At 43.8% G+C, this 27913-nt stretch overlaps 1 pseudogene; it reads left to right on the top strand.

The window, feature by feature from the left end:
- Positions 1–21643: 21643 nt before the first annotated feature.
- Positions 21644–27235, top strand: Gm9289 (annotated as a pseudogene).
- The last annotated feature ends 678 nt before the right edge of the window (positions 27236–27913 follow it).

Here is a 27913-nt window from a genome sequence, read left to right as displayed (position 1 = left end):
TAGACTGGACCAGAAAAGAAATTCCTCCCGACACATAATAATCAGAACACCAAATGCACTAAATAAAGATAGAATACTAAAAGCAGTAAGGGAAAAAGGTCAAGTAACATATAAAGGCAAGCCTATCAGAATTACACCAGATTTTTCACCAGAGACTATGAAAGCCAGAAGAGCCTGGTCAGATGTTATACAGACACTAAGAGAACATAAATGCCAGCCCAGGCTACTATACCCAGCCAAACTCTCAATTACCATAGATGGAGAAACCAAAGTATTCCACGACAAAACTAAATTCACCCATTATCTCTCCACGAATCCAGCCCTTCAAAGGATAATAACAGAAAAAAAAACAATACAAGGACGGGAACCACGCCCTAGAAAAAACAAGAAGATAATCCATCAACAAACCTAAAAGAAGACAACCACAAGAACAGAATGCCAACTTTAACAACAAAAATAACAGGAAGCAACAATTACCTTTCCTTAATATCTCTTAATATCAATGGACTCAATTCCCCAATAAAAAGACATAGACTAACAGACTGGCTACACAAACAGGACCCAACATTCTGCTGCTTACAGGAAACCCATCTCAGGGAAAAAGACAGACACTACCTCAGAGTGAAAGGCTGGAAAACAATTTTCCAAGCAAATGGTCTGAAGAAACAGGCTGGAGTAGCCATTCTAATATCGGATAAAATCGACTTCCAACCCAAAGTTATCAAAAAAGACAAGGAGGGACACTTCATACTCATCAAAGGTAAAATCCTCCAAGAGGAACTCTCAATTCTGAATATCTACGCTCCAAATGCAAGGGCAGCCACATTCATTAAAGACACTTTAGTAAAGCTCAAAGCACACATTGCACCTCACACAATAATAGTGGGAGACCTCAACACACCACTTTCATCAATGGACAGATCGTGGAAACAGAAACTAAGCAGGGACACAGTGAAACTAACAGAAGTTATGAAACAAATGGACCTGACAGATATCTACAGAATATTTAATCCTAAAACAAAAGGATATACCTTCTTCTCAGCACCTCACGGGACCTGCTCCAAAATTGACCATATAATTGGTCACAAAATAAGCCTCAACAGATACAAAAATATTGAAATTGTCCCATGTATCCTATCAGACCACCATGGCCTAAGACTGATCTTCAATAACAACATTAAGAATGGAAAGCCAACATTCACGTGGAAACTGAACAACACTCTTCTCAATGATACCTTGGTCAAGGAAGGAATAAAGAAAGAAATTAAAGACTTTTTAGAGTTTAATGAAAATGAAGCCACAACGTACCCAAACCTTTGGGACACAATGAAAGCATTTCTAAGAGGGAAACTCATAGCTCTGAGTACCTCCAAGAAGAAACGGGAGAGAGCACATACTAGCAGCTTGACAACACATCTAAAAGCTCTAGAAAAAAAGGAAGCAAATTCACCCAAGAGGAGTAGACGGCAGGAAATAATCAAACTCAGGGGTGAAATTAACCAAGTGGAAACAAGAAGAACTATTCAAAGAATTAACCAAACGAGGAGTTGGTTCTTTGAGAAAATCAACAAGATAGATAAACCCTTAGCTAGACTCACTAGAGGGCAAAGGGACAAAATCCTAATCAACAAAATCAGAAATGAAAAGGGAGACATAACAACAGATCCTGAAGAAATCCTAAACACCATCAGATCCTTCTACAAAAGCTTATACTCAACAAAACTGGAAAACCTGGACGAAATGGACAAATTTCTGGACAGATACCAGGTACCAAAGTTGAATCAGGATCAAGTTGACCTTCTAAACAGTCCCATATCCCCTAAAGAAATAGAAGCAGTTATTAATAGTCTCCCAACCAAAAAAAGCCCAGGACCAGATGGGTTTAGTGCAGAGTTCTATCAGACCTTCAAAGAAGATCTAATTCCAGTTCTGCACAAACTATTTCACAAGATAGAAGTAGAAGGTACTCTACCCAACTCATTTTATGAAGCCACTATTACTCTGATACCTAAACCACAGAAAGATCCAACAAAGATAGAGAACTTCAGACCAATTTCTCTTATGAATATCGATGCAAAAATCCTTAATAAAATTCTCGCTAACCGAATCCAAGAACACATTAAAGAAATCATCCATCCTGACCAAGTAGGTTTTATTCCAGGGATGCAGGGATGGTTTAATATACGAAAATCCATCAATGTAATCCATTATATAAACAAACTCAAAGACAAAAACCACATGATCATCTCGTTAGATGCAGAAAAAGCATTTGACAAGATCCAACACCCATTCATGATAAAAGTTTTGGAAAGATCAGGAATTCAAGGCCCATACCTAAACATAATAAAAGCAATCTACAGCAAACCAGTAGCCAACATCAAAGTAAATGGAGAGAAGCTGGAAGCAATCCCACTAAAATCAGGGACTAGACAAGGCTGCCCACTTTCTCCCTACCTTTTCAACATAGTACTTGAAGTATTAGCCAGAGCAATTCGACAACAAAAGGAGATCAAGGGGATACAAATTGGAAAAGAGGAAGTCAAAATATCACTTTTTGCAGATGATATGATAGTATATATAAGTGACCCTAAAAATTCCACCAGAGAACTCCTAAACCTGATAAACAGCTTTGGTGAAGTAGCTGGTTATAAAATTAACTCAAACAAGTCAATGGCCTTTCTCTACACAAAGAATAAACAGGCTGAGAAAGAAATTAGGGAAACAACACCGTTCTCAATAGTCACAAATAATATAAAATATCTCGGAGTGACTCTAACTAAGGAAGTAAAAGATCTGTATGATAAAAACTTCAAGTCTCTGAAGAAAGAAATTAAAGAAGATCTCAGAAGATGGAAAGATCTCCCATGCTCATGGATTGGCAGGATCAACATTGTAAAAATGGCTATCTTGCCAAAAGCAATCTACAGATTCAATGCAATCCCCATCAAAATTCCAACTCAATTCTTCAACGAATTAGAAGGAGCAATTTGCAAATTCATCTGGAATAACAAAAAACCTAGGATAGCAAAAACTCTTCTCAAGGATAAAAGAACCTCTGGTGGAATCACCATGCCTGACCTAAAGCTTTACTACAGGGCAATTGTGATAAAAACAGCATGGTACTGGTATAGAGACAGACAAGTAGACCAATGGAATAGAATTGAAGACCCAGAAATGAACCCACACACCTATGGTCACTTGATCTTCGACAAGGGAGCTAAAACCATCCAGTGGAAGAAAGACAGCATTTTCAACAATTGGTGCTGGCACAACTGGTTGTTATCATGTAGAAGAATGCGAATCGATCCATACTTATCTCCTTGTACTAAGGTCAAATCTAAGTGGATCAAGGAACTTCACATAAAACCAGAGACACTGAAACTTATAGAGGAGAAAGTGGGGAAAAGCCTTGAAGATATGGGTACAGGGGAAAGATTCCTGAACAGAACAGCAATGGCTTGCTCTGTAAGATCGAGAATTGACAAATGGGACCTAATGAAACTCCAAAGTTTCTGCAAGGCAAAAGACACCGTCAACAGGACAAAAAGACCACCAACAGATTGGGAAAGGATCTTTACCTATCCTAAATCAGATAGGGGACTAATATCCAACATATATAAAGAACTCAAGAAGGTGGACTTCAGAAAATCAAATAACCCCATTAAAAAATGGGGCTCAGAACTGAACAAAGAATTCTCACCTGAGGAATACCGAATGGCAGAGAAGCACCTGAAAAAATGCTCAACATCCTTAATCATCAGGGAAATGCAAATCAAAACAACCCTGAGATTCCACCTCACACCAGTCAGAATGGCTAAGATCAAAAATTCAGGTGACAGCAGATGCTGGCGAGGATGTGGAGAAAGAGGAACACTCCTCCATTGTTGGTGGGATTGCAGGCTTGTACAACCACTCTGGAGATCAGTCTGGCGGTTCCTCAGAAAACTGGATATAGTACTACCGGAGGATCCAGCAATACCTCTCCTGGGCATATATCCAGAAGATGCCCCAACTGGTAAGAAGGACACATGCTCCACTATGTTCATAGCAGCCTTATTTATAATAGCCAGAAGCTGGAAGGAACCCAGATGCCCCTCAACAGAGGAATGGATACAGAAGATGTGGTACATCTACACAATGGAGTACTACTCAGCTATTAAAAAGAATGAATTTATGAAATTCCTGGCCAAATGGATGGACCTGGAGGGCATCATCCTGAGTGAGGTAACACATTCACAAAGGAACTCACACAATATGTACTCACTGATAAGTGGATATTAGCCCAAAACCTAAGATACCCAAGATATAAGATACAATTTCCTAAACACATGAAACTCAAGAAAAATGAAGACTGAAGTGTGAACACTATGCCCCTCCTTAGAAGTGGGAGCAAAACACCCTTGGAAGGAGTTACAGAGACAAAGTTTGGAGATGAGATAAAAGGATGGACCATGTAGACACTACCATATCCGGGGATCCATCCCATAATCAGCTTCCAAATGCTGACACCATTGCATACACTAGCAAGATTATGCTGAAAGGACCCTGATATAGCTGTCTCTTGTCAGAGTATGCCTGGGCCTAGCAAACATAGAAGTGGATGCTCACAGTCGGCTATTGGATGGATCACATGGCCCCCAATGAAGGAGCTAGAGAAAGTACCAAAGAAGCTAAAGGGATCTGCAACCCTATAGGTGGAACAACATTATGAACTAACCAGTACCCCGGAGCTCTTGACTCTAGCTGCATATGCATCAAAAGATGGCCTAGTCGGCCATCACTGGAAAGAGAGGCCCATTGGACACGCAAACTTTATATGCCCCAGTACAGGGGAACGCCAGGGCCATAAAAGGGGAGTGGGTGGGTAGGGGAGAGGGGGTGGGTGGCTATGGGGGACTTTTGGTATAGCATTGCAAATGTAAATGAGCGAAATACCTAATAAAAAATGGAAAAAAAAAAAGAATGCTTGCCTAAGATTCACTCAAGTCTAAAGTCTATCCCTAAGTGCACCACAAAATGCATGCGGTGGTGCATGGCTCTAACCCCAGCCCTTGGGAAATCGAGGCAGGAGGATCAGGAGTTCAAGGTCATCGTCCTTTACATAATGAGTTCAGTGTCCAGCCTGGGATACATGAGACCCTGTCTCAAAACCACCGGGTGTGGACTCAGCCCACAGGAAGAAGACTGTATAATACAGGTGTCTGTCCCTCTGGATCTGTTTTGAGCTTCTACTGTGTAGTCAAGTATCGATTGTGTCCTGAGATTTTTGACTTGCTAATTCCCTAAGGTTTCCATGAAGCTGGACATTATGTGAGGAACATGAAGGCCTGGATCTGCCCTGCCTTTCATGTTTTTCCAGCTATCCCCATTGCCAGTTCCTAGTGTGCTTGGGTTGGTCATCTTGTTAGCTGGCCGACCTCTGTCCCTGTGGGGATACTATCACTTCCTCATTGGGCAGCTGTTGTGTGCTGCAGGGCAGTGAGTTCTCCTTAGCTCTGGCCCTGGCACACACCCACACATTGCTTTTTGCTTTCCCCTCCTCCACCGCTGAGAACTGGCTGCCCAGATGTCCTGCTGGTTCCATACAGAAGCAGAGGCCTGTAAAAGGTCTGGTCTGGTGATGAGCATCTTTGATGATAATGACCTCTTGGGAAGGAACAAGAAGCCTTACTTGGGACCCTATAGCTTGATTGCTCTCTAAAAGGAGGAACATCACCATCTGGCAAGTGAACAGCCCCTAGTGTGACACATTTCTGCGTGTCTATTCTACTGTCACTATTGTGCCAGAATGGAGCTTTCTAGAAGACTAATTTACCCACATCCCTCACATTCCTTCCTGAGTCCCTAACCCTGGAGGTCACAAAGTGTTTGAGCCTCCAGGATAGGAAGAGTCTCCTGAGCCTCATGCTGAACCTCTGAATTGTCATGCAGCCCTGACTCACAGTTATAAACAGTGTGTGTATCCTGCTTTGTTTGCGGGCACTGAAGGGGGTTCACGGTGGCAAAGTATTAAATGCAGAAATGCAGGAAGCCGCAGTCTGAGAGGTGGAGTGCTCCCTGTGTGTAAGCATAAGGACCTGGGTTCAGATCCCCATCACCCGTGTAAAGCGCCACATATGTCCTTGTTTTCTGTGACCCTGGCACTGTGGGATAGAGACAACAGGAGCCAATTCTAGGGTCGTTCTGTCCAGCTAGTCTAGACAAGATGATGATAAGTACTCTCTGGGTTCAGAGAGAGGCCCTGACTCAAAAACAGCGGCAGGATTCTGAGGCCTGTAGACCTGGCTCTGTGCTTACAAACAACTACTACTGTGAATTCACTTCACCGCACCCACATCTGGCTCTGTGAGCCACCAGTAACTTCAGTTCCACAGCCCTGACTTCTTCCCGCCTCTCTAAGCACGTGGCATACATACATACATGTGAATAGAAATTTAAAAATCTTTTTTAACACCAAAAAAATAGCTGGGCAGTGGTAGCACACAACTTCAATTACAGCATTCGTGAAGCAGAGGCAGGTGGGTCTCTGTGAGTTTGAGGCCAGCCTGGTCTACTGAGTGAGTTCCAGAATAGCCAGGACTACACAGAGAAAACCTGTCTTGGGAGAAGTAAAGAAAAGCAAAAAGAAGGAAAAAACATTCTCATGTCAACCTCTATATTCTGCATGGGAAAGCATACAAGTGTGTATGTGTATAAGGGTGCATGTGTGTGTGCATGAGGGTGCATGTGTGTGTGCATGAGGGTGTGTGTGATGGTTTGTATATGTTTGGTCCAGGGATTGGCACTATTAGAAGTTGTGGCACTTTTGGAGTAAGTGTGGCCTTGTGGGAGTAGGCATGTCACTGTGGGTGTGGGTTTTAAGACCCTCATCCTAGCTGCCTGGAAGTCAGTATTCTGCTAGCAGCTTTCAGATGAAGACCTGTGCCATGCCTGCCTGGATGATGCCATGTTCCCTCCTTGATGTAAATGGACTAAACCTCTGAACCTGTAAGCCAACCCCAAAGAAATGCTGTCCTTTGTAAGAGTTGCCATGGTTGGTCATGGTATCTGTTCACAGCAATGAAACTCTAATATAGTGTGTAACACACACACCAAACACGAAAAGGGAATTCAGTACCTGATCTGAGGAAGTGCTCTGAACAAAGCAGGACCAGAGTCTGAAGGTAGATGAGAATTGATGCTAATCCTAGAGGCCTCTTCCAAGAGAAAGCACATATACCTGAGGACTGACCCTCTCTGAAACAGACAGCAAGAAGGGCAGAGAGGTGGAGGATCTGCAGATGCAGAGACCCTGGGGCTGAAACATACTTACCAGGGTCCAAAGAGGGGAAAACCACAGTAATGATGTCCCAGAAGTGTAAGTCTTAACAGAAAGTCAGAAATGCCATTCGGGATGTTGGGGAGAGTGACCATGGAGTCTGGGAAATCTGCCCCCAAGGAGTGGTGGGATGTTTGTGTCTGAACAGGCTGCAGGGTGTGAGTAGGAGCTTCCTGGGTGACTGGAGTGGGTTTGACCCAGATGAGCCTAGCTTAGTGAGGAGAGTCACCCACATGGCTCCCATCCTGTTATAGTAGAAGTTTCTGTTAAGAAAAAAGTTCTTGGGGATTTCCTGTTCTTTTCTCCACCTTCTTTGATTCCCCAACTCTTATGGGGCCTCTCGGGCTTGGGAAAGAGCAGAGGGAGAGAGGTCTGGCTGTGTAGGGTGAGACTTTCCGTGCAGCCTTGCCAGCTGCCCTTCTTTCTCCTTTTACATTGCACTTTTACCTTGTTGATTAAGTTTTATGCATATGGATTGGTTTGTGTGTGATGGGCAAGTGATCCAGTGAATGTAGGTTGCCACAGACCCTCTGGGCCCCTTTGTCTTCATGGAACAGGTCTCTAGTCTTGGGTGGGCAAAGCGTAGGATGAATTGACAGACATATGCACACAGGAGAGGTTGTGTTGGATCTGAATGTATTTTGTCAAATTGAATATCAGACTTTTTATGCAGAAGACAATAAGGAAGTTGGGTGACATACGCACAAGGTACAAATGAGGTAACCGGATGCTTAATGACTCTTACACAGAACAGAGGAATGAAAACGCAAAGACTGGCAGGAACTGGGCAATAAAATAACTGAGACAGCCCTATCTAAGGTCAGCTATAGTCTTAGAAACCAGGTGTGAGATCTTTTCACTCCTAGGGCAAGGGCTTTCACACCCAAGTCATGGTTCTAACTAGGGAGTTCCGTTCTAGCTAACCATCTCATGAATAATGCAATACTCTAAAACCACAGCCGGATCTACTTCCTAAACCATTATAAATTCCTGTATATGGGTGTAACTCAGCTATAGTTCTAAGTATCTATTCTGGTTTCTCCTACGGTCAGAAACTTCTTTCTTCCTTGGTGACGGTAGATTCCTGTGAAGGGCAGTGACCTAACTTTTACTCAAAGTGATAGTGTAATACCAGGGGCAGTACTGAATTCCAAGCCCAAGGTTTTGCTCAAGGACGTTCTAGGACTGTTGGAACACTGGCTTTAGCTATGTCAGAATTCAACCTTTTTTTTAAATTAGGTATTTTCCTCATTTACATTTTCAATGCTATCCCAAAGGTCCCCCATACCCACCTCCCCAATCCCCTACCCACCCACTCCCCCTTTTTGGCCCTGGCATTCCCGTGTACTGGGGCATATAAAGTTTGCAAGTCCAATGGGCCTCTCTTTGCAGTGATGGACGACTAGGCCATCTTTTGATACATATGCAGCTAAAGACAAGAGCTCCCGGGTACTGGTTAGTTCATATAGTTGTTCCACCTATAGGGTTGCAGTTCCCTATAGCTCCTTCGGTAATTTCTCTAGCTCCTTCATTAGGGGCCGTGTGACCTATCCAATAACTGACTGTGATCATCCACTTCTGTGTTTGCTAGGCCCCGGCATAGTCTCACAAGAGAGAGCTATAACTGGGTCCTTTCAGCGAAATCTTGCTAGTGTATGCAATGGTGTCAGCGTTTGGAAGCTGATTATGGGATGGATCCCTGCATATGGCAGTCACTAGATGGTCCATCCTTTCATTACAGCTCCAAATTTTGTCTCTGTAACTCCTTCTATGGGTGTTTTGTTCCCATTTCTAAGAAAGGGTAAAGTGTCCACACTTTGGTCTTTGTTCTTCTTGAATTTCATGCGTTTGGCAAGTTGTATCTTATATCTTGGGTATCCTAAGTTTCTGGGCTATTATCCACTTATCAGTGAGTACATATGGTGCGAGTTCCTTTGTGATTGGGTTACTTCACTCAGGATGATACCCTCCAGGTCCATCCATTTGCCTAGGAATTTCATAAAGTCATTTTTTTAATAGCTGAGTAGTATTCCATTGTGTAAATGTACCACATTTTCTGTATCCATTCCTCTGTTGAGGGGGATCTGGGTTCTTTCCAGCTTCTGGCTATTATAAACAAGGCTGCTATGAACATAGTGGAGCATGTGTTGTTCTTACCGGTTGGGACATCTTCTGGATATATGCCCAGGAGAGGTATTGCGGGATCCTCCGGTAGTACTATGTCCAATTCAGAATTCAATCTTAAAATGCACTTACAATAGGATAATACTAAGAGAGAGCATGTGGATCCATACACTAGACTAACGCGGGAATGGAAAATTAATGTATGGGTTAGAGAGAACACCAGACTCCAGGAGCGAGTTTCTGTGAAACTCTTTTGCCTCGGAGTAGCTTTCAAGCTTCTCAGCTTGTCAAGCTGACTCGACCGGAGAGCGTGGCATTTCTCCCTTTCTTTTTGTATTTTTCAGCTGAAGTTCCAGGATGTCCCGCCTCGTCGTAGCTACAGACCTCAGGAGCACTCTAAAGATGAGTGGAAACACAACGATTATTAGTAAAACAATGTCAAAAATAATAACAAGTAGGATTATATATTGAACCCAATCCAGGGGGTTCAATGCACTTAGGTTGTTTTTCAAATCTCTAGCCAATTCATCAATGTTCCAAGTGTCCAAATGACTTTTACTAATATCTGAAATTTCTGCCTTTAACTGTTCCAAGTCATGAGAAATATCAGTATCTCTCCATACTCCCTGCAAATGAGCTTTAGTCTTTTCCCAATCACTGGTTGTATTATAAGGTAAGGGGGTAACACAAATGTATTGGAAAGAAGCATGATATTTAGTAGCTAACCTGGTCTTAATATTAGCAATATCTTGCCCTATTGTCAGCACTACTTCTTCTAGGGCATTAACCTTTGCTTCCAATTTTTTATCTATAATATGCAGCTCTGACAAGGCTACAGAAATGTTCTTATGCATATTATTTGCAAAATGAGCGGTATGCAGTTGCTGAACTAAGGCTGTGGTAGATAATACAAAAGAAGTTAAAATTGCAATTAAGGCAGTAATTCCTAAAATCAGTGCTGCTACAAATCTCTTAGGTCTAATAAGTTCGTTTAGTCTTTTTAAAGTTTGCAATCCTAAATTCTCAAACCAAGGATCATTTCCTAACTCTATAGGCAGTAAACCATAAGCAGGTCTCTTTAACAAAATCATAACAGCAGATTCCTTGTCTAATTTAGGATCTACACAATTAGTTAAATGACAAGAATTACAATGAATATGAAAAGACTTGCCAAGATTGGCGATCTTAACTCTTAAAATTATTTAACAATATAGCATACAGGTAAGGTACACAATTTTTACAGCTATAGGGGAGTTGGTCTGAATGGCCAAAAACAGTGTCTCTGATGAAATCTTGTAGCAGTCCCTCCACCTCATGAGTCAGCTTTTCTAGTTGTCTCCAAAGTTGACACCAGGTCGGCTCTCCTTGCTGTAGCCCATGGTAGAGATAGGAAGAGTTTCTTTATTTTGCTTGTGTTTGCTCTCTCTGATTTCTCCTTCTCTGTGTGCTCAATACAGCTTTCTTGTCACCACTGTCAGGGCACTGTCAGTTCCTACTCACAGGTCAGCCTGTCACATTGGAAGCTATCATGTTCTTGCAGCATTCTGTGGACAAAACAGAAACACTCCCCCTTTCCCCATATTAAGTATCTGAACAGGATCATGCCATGTGCCAATAAGTGGATCCCTTTATCTCGTGAGTATGCCTGCTTGTAGGGTGCCATAGACACTCAGCGAGATTTTTGGCATCTAAAATTTAAAAAAAAAATTTTTTGAAGATATAGATTTAAAGTTCCACAGTACTGTTTCCTTGAAAATTATAAAAATCTCAGTAACATGGGTAACATTAAATTTTTGACAAAACATCTTAAATGCTTGGCTGTAATAGCCAGTTTTAATTTGATTTGGAATACCAAGCCAAAAAAAAAAATCAACACAGGTAATGACTAACTATACTTTTAGTTGCTTTTCTTGTTAAAGCAGTTGTAATTAGAAAGACTAAAAAGGTATCAATAGTCACATGTGCATATTTTATTTTTCAAAAATCAAAAATGAGTATCCATTTACAATAATTGATTAAGTATAAGTCCTCGAGAATTAACACCAATGTGTGAAACAGGTAGAAACTGAGGACACTGAGAGCAAATCTTTACAATATGACATGCACATTTATTTATTTATTTATTTATTTATTTATTTATTTATTTATTTATTTATAGTACCAAATTATTATCTCAAGCCATTACTATTTTGATGATGTAAAGAATGAGATTATATGGCCTATTATTTTTGTTTAAGATCCATAATCTACCTGGGATATAAATCTAGCGTGGCATTGCCTTAACAGGTCTTTTCTAAGCAATCTTCAACATTTTAAAACACCATGTACAGCACAAAATTTAATTATCTGTGCTGAAGCAGGCAGAAACTCAAACGAATAAACATGTGATCTAATTCACATATACTTTTCTCCCATAGAAGGGTTGTTTTTAAATACAGTAAATGGGATGTATGCATGCATGAATTTATAGAAGATAGAAAAACATTTTAAAAATTATTTTTAGGATGAGTATCAATTTTATTTAAAATGATGGTATGCAATAGGTCAAATATCAATATTCTGCAATAACCAACTGCTGTTTGGAACAAGGAATTCTTAATTCTTAATTAGCACCACAGCAGCCTTATAGTAGGACGTTAAAACTTTGAGGTGAATGAGGATGATTTTACATTAATGTTTATTCTTGCCAAAGAATAGCTGTGGACACATTTAATAACAATAACTAGAATATGTAGCTAATATTTGATTACCACCAATTACAATCGATACAAATAGATTACAGAAGTTTCCTCTCCTTTCTGTTAAAGCCTTTTTGGTTCTCACCAGTTAATTTGAATCTCACTTGATAGCACCTAACAAAGGCTTAGGTTCTCCTGTGGTGAGTTTAAGGTGAGGTCTTAGCCAATTAACATCTCCTGGAAGCTTTTGAAAATAAAATTTTGAAGCAAGTTTGTACCACAATTTTCCAGTATAACTAAAACCCTAAATATTAAAAAAGATATTGTCTCTGAATCTTATGGAGCAACAATTATTTCTCAGAACTTTAAAGCTCACTGTGTGAAAACAAAGATTTGAAGTAAACTTCTCTTTAGAGGCATTAGCTAATAAAATATTTTCCACTTAGGAAACAATATACACTGAAAGATTCAAAGTCTTAGCTTCTTGTATTGAAGCCTGAGCCCGTCACAGATCTTTACTGCTGTCTCAGTGCATCCAGGCGAGCTAAAATGAGGTCCCTCATATTGAATATTTTATCCAGGTCTCTGTTAGGCATCTATGGGCAAGTGCCAGGAAGCATCTATGAGGCATGCAGCATTTGTGGGCTCCACTTAGCAGGTTCATGAAAGTGAGCATTAAAAGATCATGGCTTTGACAACCACTTTATTGGCCAAGAGTTTCTTTGCGTACCAGCTAAAGGCGCCTTGGAACCTCATTGCCTCTCAGGATGTTAGCAGGGAAGGGGCCCAGGATAGATCAAAACCCAAAGGACAGAGCCCAGCTCTAACCTAGGTCTTTTCTTTCTCAATGGGACTCATTCTGCTAACTCCTAGCTGAGCCACGTGAGACGGCTTACCACTCCCTGGAGGCTCTGTCATCCTCCACCATCCCCTCTGGGCATACAGTTTTGACTCTAAATTCCATCTTCTTGGCCAGAGCACCTAGTTCTCCTGCCTAGGAATGTGCCATTGAAGTGCAGGGCACTCGAGAGTAGGGACCACACTCCAGCATGACTCAATCATCCATACTTCAAGAACCAAGAGACTGGAAAACACTGGAGCAGGTCCTGACTGCCTGCTCAAGTATGGGCTACTCTGGTGATCCACTCTCCCAGGTGATGGGGTGTATCTGTCAAGAAGGAGGCTAAGGTGGGTGTGGGGGGCTTCCTGCTGCTGGGAGCCTGCTTTCTTTTCCTCCCTGGGGGTTCTTTGGCTAGCTTGCTCTATGACTGTTGGTCCTCTATCCCAAGCGTCTGTATTTAATCCTTGTCCCCTTTTGAGGGGAAGGGGTGTCACTGTCACTGATTGCACTGTCTGAGAGTTCCTATGGCTCAGGGCTAGCTGCCGGATATTCAAGAGTCTCAGCAGCACTTAGCATTGTAAAGGTGTGTTTTCCTGTCTGGGTGTAGTGGAATGTCGCAGGGCAGGAGGACTATGATCCATGGAGTCCCTCAAGGACTGAGGCTTCTTTACATAGAGCCCTTCTTTACTGGAGTTTCAGAAAAGGGTCAATCCTACCCTCTCTTCTTCCTTATCTCATACTGCTTATGCCATTGGTCCCAGGTGCTTAAGATGGTCAGACACATTCCCATTGTCACCACCCTTTCTTTAAATGACATTGCATGCAGGAGCAGATCTTCAAGCCATTGCTCCTCAGAACTAGGTCCCGAGGCTCAGACCCTTCCTTTTCCCTTTTCTACATCCCATGAACCCTCAACGCCTCAGGGATAGCCCTGAAACATGGATTGACTGTTTCCGGGTGGTCTCCATCCTCCTTGATGCTTACTCCTTGTTCTTCACATCCAAAGAGGGTCACTCAGGATCTGCTTGGAGGCTAGCTATGTCAAAGTTCTCCCTGCCTCCAAATTAGTATTAGTACATCCTGGGAACAAGGGCATCTGTGTATGTGTGTGTGTTTGTGTGTTTGTGTGTGTGTGTGTGTTTACTATAACCACAACTGCAAGAATGTCCTAAACCAATGCAAAGCATGCATTCTAATTAGCAGCCTGATACCAGGGAGGAGGCAAAGGCTGGGCAGAGGCACAGCCCTGTGTTCTGGAGTTCCCTCCTCTGAAATATTTGGTAAGGAGCAGATCTTCAAGCCATTGGGAAGGGAATGGGAAATAAGGGAAACGAAGCCTCTCCTCCAACACCTCCAAGGCTGTCTGCACTGCAGCCTCCTCCCGGCAGATATCTGCAGAGCAGGTACAAGGAGTTTGGCATTTTAGTAGCATCTGTTAGATGATAAATCACAGACACAGCAGTGATGTGTGTTCAGTGAGGTGAGTGGATGCTTCGTGCGTGAGCTGGAAACCAAGGGTCTGTGGCAAGGCTGTGGGGAGCAGGGCTGTTGATCATGAAGAGGAGCCACAAGCACAGGGCTAGCTATGGTGGCAATGTAGCTGTTTCCACATTGCCCTCTCTGGGACTGTCATACCCGCACAATCCCATAGCCGGGTATCCTGGAGTCAGGTCCTGGCTCACTTAGGAGAGTTTCTGCAGCTCTCTGATGGTCAGTTCTCTGGTTAGCAAGATGTATCTGATGGGTGACATTTCTAAGTGAACTCCAGGCCAGAGACACATTGTAAGTTTCCCTGTGTGAATGGTTCAGTGGTGAGGGCCTTGGAGCTACATGGCTTCACCATGTCTAGGTCTTCTCTCTCCAATACTAGTATTTGAGCAGGGGACCCCACACCTCCCATCTTGGTCCAACCTGGTTTCTCTACCTTTTACCCGCTACCACCCCAAACTCTGCCCTCTTTTCTGGGGTGTCCTGCTCACCTTGTTTCACAGTTTTGTCTACTGCCTGAGGGCCTCCCGAGGGCCTGCCTCTGACAGTAACATCCTAGTAGCCACCTCCTGGGCTCAGCTCATTGTCCCTTCCTCTAGGTACTCCAGTTCCCTTCTCTCTCCCTTACCCTCCTTTTCCCTCTCCCTCATTTCTTCCTTTCTTCTTTCCTCCTTTTTCTTTCTTTCTTTCTTTCTTTCTTTCTTTCTTTCTTTCTTTCTTTCTTTCTTTCTTTCTTTCTTTCTTCCTTCCTTCCTTCCTTCCTTCCTTTCTCCCTCCCTCCCTCCCTTCTTCCTTCCTTCTTCATTGCTTCCTTCCTCCTTCCTTACTTCCTCCCTTCCTTCCCGATCCATATTCCTGGATTATCTCAACATCTCTTTTTGCATCTCTTGTCCTTCGCCACTAAGAGATTCTTTGGACCAAACATCACTAGGTGTACCACCCTCCCACTGTTGGCTGTCCTATTCTTACCTACACTTCCGTGTTCCCAGTGTGGCTTCAATTTTACATGTGTTGTGTTAATTGAGTTTCCAAAATGAATTACCTACAATAAAACTAGGGCATTTCTATCCCTTCCCAAAGAGTCATGATATGCTACTACTCTGTTTTGGGGTGTGGATTAGAGCCCTGGGTAGTGGGCTCCATGGAGAGCAGCTAGCTCTTCATCTGTATGCTTATCCTAGGCCTGTGGTGACCCCTCAGCCACCAGCAGTCCCATTTGTCCTCTTGGGGCAGACTCTCTGTGGTTAGAGAAGTTGGCATTTTCTGCTCCTGTTCAGAGATGGATGTAGGTAGCTTCTGGTGGTACTTCCAGCCAGCACTGGCCACCCTGTCAAGCTCAATGTCCAATGAGGCAGGGAGAGGTTGCCTGACTCCTGTTGAAGCCCAGGCTGTAGGTGATACGGAAAGGGGACACTAAATCGTGGTAGAAGCAAGGCTGTGAGATAGGAAGTTTGTGAAGCAAGAAAACAGAGGATCTGGCAGTCAGCCATCACTGGGGAGGGGAGGTCTTGAGAGAGCCTGTGCCCCTCTATGCAGGCCCTCCAGGACTGTAGTTCTGCGTTTTCAGTTTTGGTTCTTGTTTTTGAGGCAGCGTACTCTTTCTGTAGACCAGGCTGTCCTGAGCTCAAAGTTATCTGGCTGCGGCCTTCTGTCCGCTGGAATTAGAGCTATGTACCAGCGCCAAGGGTCTGTTTCCATTTATTGTTCCTGAAGCCCCTCCCAGACAGGACTTAGCCTATAGTGTTCTATCAACTCGGAGGTTCTTAGACATGCCACCAGTCAAGAGATAGAGGCCGGGACACTGTGATTTGGGGATGCTTCTTCTTTGAGTAGAAAATAAAATCTAAGGGAACTGGGATCCTAGAGAGAGGGATCTTGCTGTTCTTGTAGAGGACCCCAGTTCAGTCCTGTTCCCTACACCCACATGGTGGCTCACAACGTCTGTAACTCCAGGTCCAGGGATCCAACATACTATTCAGGCCTCTGCAGGTACCAGGCAAACTGGCAATGTATTATATAACAAGAAAAACATTTGTAACATACTATATTAGTAAATATTCTTAAAGCTTTGAAAGAGAAAAAAGGAAAAGAACACATGGACAAATTTTGACATTTTAAAACCGCAAATGACCTTTAATCCCAGCACTGGAGATGCAGAGTCAGGGGGATTTCTGAGTTCGGGGACAGCCTGGTCTACAAAGTGAGTTCCAGAACATCCAGGGCTATACAGAGAAATCCTGGCTCGAAAAAACAACAACAACAAAAACAACAACAAACAACAAAAAACCCTGCAAATGAGCCAGGCATTGTGGCTCACACCTGTGACTGCTGGACAGGGGAGTCAGGAAGGTAAGGGTGCAGGTTGTCCTCAGCTACATAGTAAGTTTGAAGCCAGCCTGAGCTACATGAGACCCTATCTCAGAAAACAAATAAACAAATAAAATTACAAAGGAAAACACGACAAAAGGTCCTACAAGGTACCTGTCCATCCAGCCAATTCCCCACTTCAGTCAACTTTACCTTTCCAGTAAGTTCTTCCACAGGAGGCCTCCACTCACAAACCCATGTGACCAGTTCTCACAGATGGCAGCAATGGCCACATGCCCTTGTGCATAATCTTCTTCCATTTGTAGATCTCTCTCTGTCTCTCTGTCTCTCTGTCTCTGTCTGTCTCTCTTTCTCTCTGTGTATGTGTGTGTCTTTGTGTCTGTGTGTCTGTGTGTATGTCTATGAGAGAGAGACAGCATTTCTCTGTGTAGTCCTGGCTATTCTAGAACTTGCTCTGTAGCCCAGGGTAGCCTTCCTTGAACTCCTATCTGTCTGCACTGTCACTGAGTGCTGGGGTTAAAGGCATGCACCACTACTGGCCTTCCTGTTCTCTCTTTTAATATAACTTTTGTAGACAGGGTCTCATGTAGCTCAGGCTGACAATGAACTTGCTATATAGTCATAGATGACCTTGAACTCCTGATAATCCTGCCTCCACCCTCCGGTTCTGGAATTACAGCTGTGTGGCACCTGGCTACCTGAGTTGATGATTATTTCTTTTTTAAATTAGGTATTTATTTCATTTACATTTCCAGTGCTATCCCAAAAGTCCCCCACACGCTCCCCCACCCACTCCCCCACCCACCCACTCCCACTTCTTGGCCATGGCGGTCCCCTGTACTGGGGCATATAAAGTTTGCACGAACAATGGGCCTCTCTTTCCACTGATGGCCGACTAGGCCATCATCTAATACATGCAGCTAGAGTCAAGAGCTCCGGGGTACTGGTTAGTTCATATTGTTGTTCCACCTATGCGGTTGCAGATCCCTTTAGCTCCTTGGGTACTTTCTCTAGCTCCACTATTGGGGGCCCTGTGAGACATCCAATAGCTGACTGTGAGCATCCACTTCTTTGTTTGCTAGGCCCCGGCATAGTCTCACAAGAGACAGCTATATCTGGGTCCTTTCAGCAAAATCTTGCTAGTGTATGCAATGGTGTCAGCATTTGGAAGCTGATTATGGGATGGGTCCCCGGATATGGCAGTTTCTAGATGGTCCATCCTTTCTTCTCAGCTCCAAACTTTGTCTCTGTAACTCCTTCCATAGGTGTTTTGTTCCCAATTCTATGAAGGGACAAAGTGTCCATACTTTGGTCTTCGTTCTTCTTGAGTTTCATGTGTTTTGCAAATCGTATCTTATATCTTGGGTATTCTAAGTTTCTGGGCTAATATCCACTTATCAGTGAGTACATATTGTGTGAGTTCTTTTCTGATTGGGTTACCTCACTCAGGATGATGCCCTCCAGGTCCATCCATTTGCCTAGGAATTTCATAAAGTCATTCTTTTTAATAGGTGAGTAATATTCCATTGTGTAAATGAACCACATTTTCTGTATCCATTCCTCTGTTGAGGGGCATCTGGGTTCTTTCCAGCTTCTGGCTATTATAAATAAGGATGCTATGAACATAGTGGAGCATGTGTCCTTCTTACCAGTTGGGGCATCTTCTGGATATATGCCCAGGAGAGGTATTGCTGGATCCTCCAGTAGTACTATGTCCAATTTCATGAGGAACAGCCAGACTGATTTCCAGAGTGGTTGTACAAGCTTGCAATCCCACCAACAATGGAGGAGTGTTCCTCTTTCTCCACATCCTCGCCAGCATCTGCTGTCACCTGAATTTTTGATCTTAGCCGTTCTGACTGGAGTGAGGTGGAATCTCAGGGTTGTTTTGATTTGCATATCCCTGATGATTAAGGATGTTGAACATTTTTTCAGTGCTTCTCAGCCATTCGGTATTCCTCAGGTGAGAATTTTTTGTTTAGCTCTGAACCCCATTTTTAAATGGGGTTATTTGATTTTCTGGAGTCCACCTTCTTGAGTTCTTTATATATATTGGATATTAGTCCCCTATCTGATTTAGGATAGGTAAAGATCCTTTCCCAATCTGTTAGTGGCCTTTTTGTCTTATTGACAGTGTCTTTTGCCTTGCAAAAGCTTTGCAATTTTATGTGGTCCCATTTGTCGATTCTCGATCTTACAGCACAAGCCATTGCTGTTCTATTCAGGAATTTTTCCCCTGTACCCATATCTTCGAGGCTTTTCCCTACTTTCTCCTCTATAAGTTTCAGTGTCTCTGGTTTTATGTGGAATTCCTTAATCCACTTAGATTTGACCTTAGTACAAGGAGATAGGAATGGATCAATTCGCATTCTTCTACATGATAACTGCCAGTTGTGCCAGCACCATTTGTTGAAAATGCTGTCTTTTTTCCACTGGATGGATTTTGCTCCCTTGTCAAAGATCAAGTGACCATAGGTGTGTGGGTTCATTTCTGGGTCTTCAATTCTATTCCATTGGTCTACTTGTCTGTCGCTATACCAGTACCATCCAGTTTTTATCCCAATTGCTCTGTAGTACAGCTTTAGGTCAGGCATGGTGATTCCACCGGAGGTTTTTTTATCCTTGAGCAGAGTTTTTCCTGTCCTAGGTTTTTTGTTATTCCAGAGGAATTTGTAGATTGCCCTGTCTAGTTTGTTGAAGAATTGAGTTGGAATTTTGATGGGGATTACATTGAATCTGTAGATTGCTTTTGGCAAGATAGCCATTTTTACTATATTGATCCTGCCAATCCATGAGCATGGGAGATCTTTCCATCATTGGAGACCTTCTTAATTTCTTTCTTTAGAGACTTGAAGTTCTTATCATACAGATTTTTTACTTCCTTAGTTATAGTCACGTGAAGGTATTTTATATTATTTGTGACTATTGAGAAGGGTGTTGTTTCCGTAATTTCTTTCTCAGCCTGTTTATCCTTTGTGTACAGGAAGGCCATTGACTTGTTTGAGTTAATTTTATATCTAGCTACTTCATTGAAGCTGTTTATCAGGCTTAGGAGTTCTCTGGTAGACATTTGAGTTGGTTGTTTATACAGGGGAGGACGTGTTTAGATAAGTAAATGTGTGCTTTGCAAGGCAATATCAAGCTGCCTTATGTCTGTGTTGGACAAGGAACTTTAAATATCTCCTAGTCATCTAGATAAGTAAATAAAATATGTACATAGAATGCTAACAGCCTGGGAAAGATGTGAAGAAGACAGGGGAGGTAGCAGGTAATACTGAGTGCATGTCTCATCTTCCTTAACGGGACCTAGCACCTAGAGCTTAGAATTCATAAGCCTCTGAGCAGTTCAGAGTGGATTCCTTTAGGACTTGGGTAGAGGAGACTCACCCACACTAGTTCTTCTACATATTTCAAAAATAACTGAGCTATGCAGGTGTGTTACTGTGAAAGAAAGAAACGAAAATTGAGGAAGCGAAGTGAACGAGTATTAACGTCCAGTGGCCAATCACTGCAGGATCTCACACTTTGGCCTTGTGGGAGACTGCAGTGGGGTGTGCTGGCCAATGAAGCACAGTCCTGAATTTCCATTGGGGCTGTTTCAGCTGGTAACATTCACATCGACATTCACCGACCGATTGATGCCAATTCTAGATCTCCCTGACAGAACAATATCTCATAAGCATAATAAAGAGTGGGGACTCCCATAAGGTCCCCAGCTGTCTCTTCTAGGGTTAAAACAGCATGGCATGTGCTGGTAACTTGTCCCAGTATTATATGGAGGGGGACAGGGAGGTCTTGGGGGTTCTAGAAGCTCCCTGTAAACATGCTTCAAAGCTTTAATACCTGGGTCCCCATGAAACCCTACTTACCCAGATTAACCCAGAAATCTGGGTAAGAATGGGGTTTTTAAATGTCATTTATAAAATTAGGGTTGCTGATAAATGAAGTTGAACTTTGAAGGGACAAAGCCATGTTCCTGTTCTCCAGTTTCATCCCTGAGTCCACTCAGGATGGGTGTCAACCTAGTTCTAAATTTACCCTAGCTGTGTTAGCTAAGAATGTGAACCACTAACATCCACTTATGCAGGCATGATTTATTTACTATGCAGCATCAGCAAATGTATCTGTGGCAAGGAAACAAACAAACACACCGGGTCCCCCACGAGAAAAAGAACTAGCTTTTCAAAGTGAAGAGTCAGGATTGGGTCCATGAGACCCCTTTGCCCCAAGCTGATGAGCTGAAGGGTTTGTTTCGATCCTGACTCTTGTTTAACTCTTACAGGACATTTGACAAAGCTTCCTTCCACTGATTTTAGCTTGCCTCTCCCTGTCCCCTTATACCACGATTCTGCATGCATACTCCAAATAGACTGTATTTAGCCATAAAAAGATATCCTTTCTGTCTTTCCTAGAGTGTTCTGGGTTTTGCCATGTTATATAGAACCATTTTGTACCTCCTGAGGAGAGCCATCCTGGAAATGCTAAAAGTCAGAGCTTGCACTATCATGGTCTTGAGTTCTTCTGGCCCAGAAGATCTCAACCTGTGTTATCATAACCCCTTTGAGGATCGAATGACCCTTTCACCTAAGACCTTCCTGCTTATCAGAAATTTACATTATGATTCATAACCATAGCAAAATTACAGTTATGAAGTAGCAACGAAAATTACTTTATAGCTGGGTGTTCACACAACATGAGGAACTGTATTAAGGGGTTGCAGCTTTAGGAAGGCTGAGAACCACTGCTGTAATGGATGGCACTGGACATACAGAGGATATTGCTTAGCCAGCATGGTGGTAGGGTGTGAGCCAGACGTGGGGTTTCAGGTATCCACAGCTCACCTTGTGTCTTGGATTGCGGGTTCAGTCTCCACTGCCAGCTGCCATGGGCAAGCAGAACAGCAAGCTGGGTCCTGAGGTACTGCAGGACCTGCGGAAACACAGGGAGTTCACCAACCATGAGCTTCAGGAGTGGTACAAGGGTTTCCTCAATGACTGTCCCACTGGCCACCTGACTGTGGACAATTTCAAGATCTAGCCCAACTTCTTCCCCTACAGAGACGCCTCCAAGTTCACTGAACATGTCTTCCACATGTTTAACACCAACAGTGTCAGCACCATCGACTTCCGAGTGTTCATCATTGCTCTGAGCATGACCTCTCGGGACAAGCTGGAACAGAAGCTGAAGTGGGCCTTCAGCATGTCTGACCTAGACAGCAATGTCTACATCAGCTGCAGTGAAATGCTGGAGATAGTGCAGGTACCTGCACTTGACAGGGCCTGGAGCATGGGGAGTGCAGGGATCCAGGACCCCCATCCCCAGCCCCATACACCAGGTCATTCCTCTGCCCACTTGCTACCTGGTGTACTAAAGGACTGTATGTCTTTGCAGAGAGTAACGATAAAAGCCAAGCATCTATCGATTGCTTGCTGGACACCTGGCCCCAGCTGAGCTCATCCATCAGGGTTATTCACACAATTCTATAAAATGGGTATTTTTTTTTAACCTCTAATGAGAACTGAGGCTCAGATAGGTGATTAAGAATTGTCAAAGCAAGAACTGGGAAAATGGCTCAGTGTTGAAGAACACTTGATACCCAGCATGAGGACCTGAGTTCTGATCCCAACACCCATGGAAAAGTCAGGAGTGCTGAGCGTGCACGAAACCCTAGAACTAGGGGACAAGTGAGTCCCAGAAGCTTGCTGAGCAGGCAGCCTAGCTAAAATGATAAGCCCCGGCTGTGTTCAGTGATAGAGAAAAGGGAACCTTGTGAACACCGGTATTCCTGTTTGACCTTTGCATGGGTGGGTGTTCATCTGCACACACATGTATAGCATACACACACATTAGCTCTTTATAGGGCTTCCTATAGAAATCAGAATGACACAGTAAAGGATAAGTCAGCAGTCAGTTCTTCACAGGAGCGGTGCTTATGTGCACCCTGCATCCTTCCTGCTCCATGCTCTAAACCATCTCTGTATTTGGTCCAGTGGGCTGACTCTGTGGTTAAAGGTGCTTGCTACCAAGCCTGGCAGCCTGGGTTCGATCCCTAAGACCCACATGGTAGGAAAAGAGAACCAGCTTCCACAAGTTGTCCTCTGAATTCCATGTGAGATCATCTCCCTCAAATAAATAATTACATACTTCCATGAAATAAGTAAAGTAGTTATATACAGTGCCTAATACAATATCTATAGATGTTAATAATAATTTGTATTGTTTGGGAAATAAGAAGAAACTGTGTACCTCCAGTTTCATTTTCTAGACCATTTCCCACCTTTAGTTTGTTGAATCTGCCGATTCAGGACCCATGGGTTGGCAGGGCTCAATGTATTTCCCTTTTGACCTTCCCTCCAGGATTTCCCAGCTCCCCACCAAAGATTGTCCTTTCAAACAGATGCTTTGCCACACAACCTCCCCTCTACTCCCAACCAAGGAGCTCTCCATTCTTCCATGCCCCAGCTGTATCCTGTGCTCTTGAACATCACTTAAACTTTCCTGGCTCCCTTTGCCCAGCACCTTGTCTGTGAAATTTGTTCTGATGAGAGAAGGGTCCTGACTCTGCCCTGTCCATGCTCCTTGGTTAGCTGAGCAAGGACCATAACTCACCCTCTGTCCTCCAGAGCACACTCACAGATGCCCCTTTGCAGGCCATCTACAAGATGGTGTCCTCCGTGATGAAGATGCCCGAGGACGGGTCCATGCCCGAGAAGCGAACAGACAGGATCTTCAGGCAGATGGACACAAACAATGAAGGTAGGAAACATGGTAGGAGTGAGCACGTGGGGTTGGAAGAGGGGATTGGGAGAGCGGGTGCGGGTGGGGAGAGGGGAGTAGGTGAGTCTGTGAAACTGTTGATGGCACAGAGGTGTTTGGTATACAGTCTCTGCCGTATGCAGGACTGCCCTTTTCCAGCCGACTTGATTCAGCTCTGATTGAGGGAGGGAGACTAGAATTCAGGGTCAGGTACACCTAGTCTGCATCCTGCACCCTTCCTAGTGCTCTATAACCATGGGCATGTCAATAGATCCTCTGAGCTGTAGGCTTCATCCGTGTTGTCTGAGTTATGGTTTCCATTGCTCTGATGACACACCATGACCACAAGCAACTTGGGGAGAAAAGGGTTTATTCACTCACAGTTTCCACATAACAGTTCATCATCAAAAGCAGTGAGGGCAGGACTCAAACAGGGCAGGAACCTGAAGACAGGAGCTGATACAGAGACCATGAAAGGGTTGCTACTCACTGGCTTGCTCCCCATGGATTGCTCAGCCTTATTTCTTATAGAACTCAGGATCACTAGCCCAGGGTTGTACCACCTACAATAGGCTGGTCTCTGCTCCATCAATCACTAGTTAAGAAAATACCCTCTGGTCAGACATGGTGGCACATGTCTTTAATCGGAGCTCATAGGAGACAGGAGGCTCTCTGTGAGCTCAAGGCTAACCTGATCTAAAAGGTGAGTTCTAGGACAGCCAGGGTTGTTACACAGAGAAACCGTTTCAATAAACAAAACAAAACCAAGAGGGGAAAGGAGGGAGAGAAGGAGGGAGGTCGACAAACACACAAACAGAGCAAGCGAGAGGGAGAGGAGAGAGAGAGAGAGAGAGAGAGAGAGAGAGAGAGAGAGAGAGAGAGAGAGAGTAGAGAATGCCCTACTAGTTTTCCTGCAGACATTTTATACAGACATTTTCGCAACTGAGGCACCCTCTTTCCTGATAACTATAACTTGTATCAAACTGACATAAAATTAGCTAGCACACATGTTGACAGAAACAGTGGTCTTACTATTTCCACAAGTATATATGCAGAGGGGAGGAAGGTCACACTGGTGGCTGAGAGGTGAGACACTGAATCAAGGGGCTTTGAGTCTCGACATTCTAAATGGCCGTCCACGCCATCATCCAGGGATGTGAGGTTCCCCGGATACTCATGGGGCTCATCAAACATAGAAGCCACTGAGCCTCATTGTACCTAGGACTCTGAGGTTCTACCACAGCTGCAAAGCGGCAGGTCTCAGGAGGAGGTGAGGTGGTGAGAGGTCCTGCTGTGCCTTGGCTGAGTTTCTCACAGGACCTCAGCAAGGGTGAGGTAGCTGCATGTTGAGTTAATTCTGCCAGTCTGTGGCTTTGTAGAGCCAAGACTGGTTGGGTTTTGTTCCAACAGGAAATGCAGCATTAAAGCATGAAATGCTCCCCAGATCGCACTGAGATTGAATGTAAGCTAATGCACAGGAGAGAGCAGTGAACAGCCTCCAGTGATCTGTGCAGGTGAGCTGAGGACCGGGCTCAGCGCGACTCAAGGCTCCATGGAACTGTAGACAGCAAAAGCTTTCCAGACAACAAGGAAATGCTTTTCAATGCACACAAAGCAATGCAGCCTCTTGCCTGGTGCTGCCTTTCAGCCATTTTCTAAAGTGTTCTTTACTCTCTTGTGTACTCTGACACAGAGGCTTATGTTCCAACAGACCACACTGAGGCTTGCCCACTTCCCAGGTTTGGCTTTCTTCTCTGTGAAATGGGGATAAGCCCATTGGCGTGGGTGTGAGGCTAAAGTAGCCCTTTGTTGGTGGCACACTTAACATGGAGGGCCATTGTTTCTGATTGTCAAAGCAAGGAGCTTTAGCAGTTTCAGAGTGGAGACCGCGTCCCCACTATGCACTTGTCCAACTGTTTGTGTTTCACGATGGAGGCCATTGAGCACATACTCTGCCCTGTAAGCCAGGGGCCACTTGCTAGCACTCAAGAGATGAGAAGTCTGGGCTGTCAGAGAAACTGGTACAGAATAGAACAAGAATAGGGCAGCAAAGGTGGATAGCTCTCAACACCCGAAGCTGGCAAGAGTCTACACTAGGGGGCACTGTGATAGTTTTAATGTCAACTTGACTCAGTTTAGAATCACCTCAGAATTCTTTTTTTTTTTATTTTAATTTTTATTTTAATTTAGATTTAGTATTTATTTTCTACATGAGCGTTTAACTGAATGTATGTTTGTGTAATATGTTAGAGGCCAGAAAAGTGCACTGGGTTGCCCTGGAACTGGAGTTACAAATGATTGGGAACCGCCCTATGGATGCTGGGAACTTTATCCAGGACCCTCTGAAAAAGCAACAACTGCTCTTACCTGCTGAGCCATCTCACCAGCCATAAAGGAGAGTCTTTTTTTGCTTGTTGGTTTGTTTTTTAGAGACAAGGTTTCCCTGTGTAGCCCTGGCTGTCCTGGAACTTGCTGTTTAGACCATGTTGGCTTCAAACTCAGAGATCTACCAGTCTGCCTCCTGAGTACTGGGATTAAAGATGTGTGCCACCACTGCTCAGCTCAGAAGAATCTTAGTGAAGAATTATCTAAATCAGTGGTTCTCAACCTCTGGGTTTCAACACCTTTCGGGGATCAAATGAACTTTTCCCAGAGGTGGCATAAGACCAACAGAAAACACAAATATTCATATTCAGATTCATAACAATAGTGTAATCACAGTTATGAAGTAGCAGTGAAAATAATCTTATGATTGAGGGTCACTACAACACAAGGAACTGTATTAAAGGGTGGGAGCATTAGGAAGGCTGAGAACCATCCATCTGGATCATAGCAGTCTATGAGCATGCCCGTTGGGGGTTGTGTTGTTGGTTAATTGATGTGGGAAACCCCATTACCATTCTCTAGACAGGGGGCCTGAACAGTGTAATAAAGGGAAAAGAAGAGTATCAGATTAAAAAAGTGCAGAGTCTCATTATGAGCCAGGTGCTCATACCTCTATTCTCTCTGCCCTGTGAGGTTTTAAAGCCTTGACTTCCTGAAGTGATGAATTGTAACCTAGAAGTAAACCAAAGAAAACTTCCTCCCTTAAGTTGCTTTTAGTCAGGGTTTTTTTTTATCACAGTAACAGAAATGTAAATTGACCTGCAGCCATAATTTGTCCTGTCTCCCCAGCTGCCCCAGATCGTGGCGGCTTTCCAGGCCTCTAGGTGGGGCTATCAGCTTACTTCAGGCCACAGTGTTCATTACCAAACCTAACCTGATAACTAGTGCTCAATCCCCATGACCTACACCTTGAAAGGAGAACCAGCTCTTACAAGTTGTCCTCTGACCACTTGTGTGCCTGAAAATGGCATATGTCCCAATATGTGTGTGTGTGTGAGAGAGAGAGACAGAGAGACAGAGACAGAGAGAGAGAGAGAGAGAGAGAGAGAGAGGGAGAGAGAGAGAGAGAGAGAGAGGAGACTGGACATTGTCCATTTTCCAGAGGGTTCCAGACTTTAACTAGAGCTAATTGTCAGTCTCCCTCTTCCATTCCTCAGGCAAAATGTCCCTGGAAGAATTCAACAAAGGTACCAAGAGGGACCCACCCATTGTCCGGTTGCTGTAGTGTTACCCCAGCAGTGCTAGCCAGTTCTCAGGGGAATGGGCTTTTACACAGGTGTGAGAAACACAGGCTTGACCTGCCATCTTCAATTTTGCTTACAAAGGTGGATTTCTTTGTGATTTCTCCTGCTCTCTAGGGACCTGGGTCCAGGCAGCACATCACACTCACCTGGTCTGGCTGGATGCAGCTCCCTCCTCTATCTGATCCAATAGATGTCCCTCCCCATCCAGTCCAGACTGGTTCCTTCCAAGGTCCAAGTGTTCTGGGCTGTAGGGCTCCTTCCATGCCCACAGAGAGCCTGGAGGCCCTTAAGGACACCAGACAGGACTTTTCAGTATCTTACCGAGACCAGCTGATTTATTCTATGATCCCAGCTGACTTTGTGAGGATGAAGAAGATGGAGAGCAGAAAAGCAAGCCCTTCCTGTGCATGGCTCCACCTCCCTTGTTCATTTGCTCTGACCAAAGCTGCTTGCATGTATATACCGTGGTATCCTTATTTTTAATATATAAGTTTTTTATAAAGGGAGAAGGTTCAGCCCCTGTATTTAAAGCCTCTGACTGCTGTTAAAGCATGGTCCCCTGTGGCCTGTGATTCTCCCCACCCCCAAGTCTGGCTGTGCAGTGGTATTTATGTATTCATTTGCCTAATTACACAGGAGATACAAGAATGCCCAAGGCTGTGGACATCTGCCCTCCGTCCTGCAAATACAGGTGTTCCTGTGTGCTCCATCCTTCCTTTCCATTGACCTGGCATATTAAAATGATCTAATA

This window comes from Mus musculus, chromosome 12, assembly GCF_000001635.26.
Source record: "Mus musculus strain C57BL/6J chromosome 12, GRCm38.p6 C57BL/6J".
Classification (NCBI taxonomy): Eukaryota; Metazoa; Chordata; class Mammalia; order Rodentia; family Muridae; genus Mus; species Mus musculus.
This window is presented reverse-complemented; position numbering and strand designations above follow the sequence as displayed.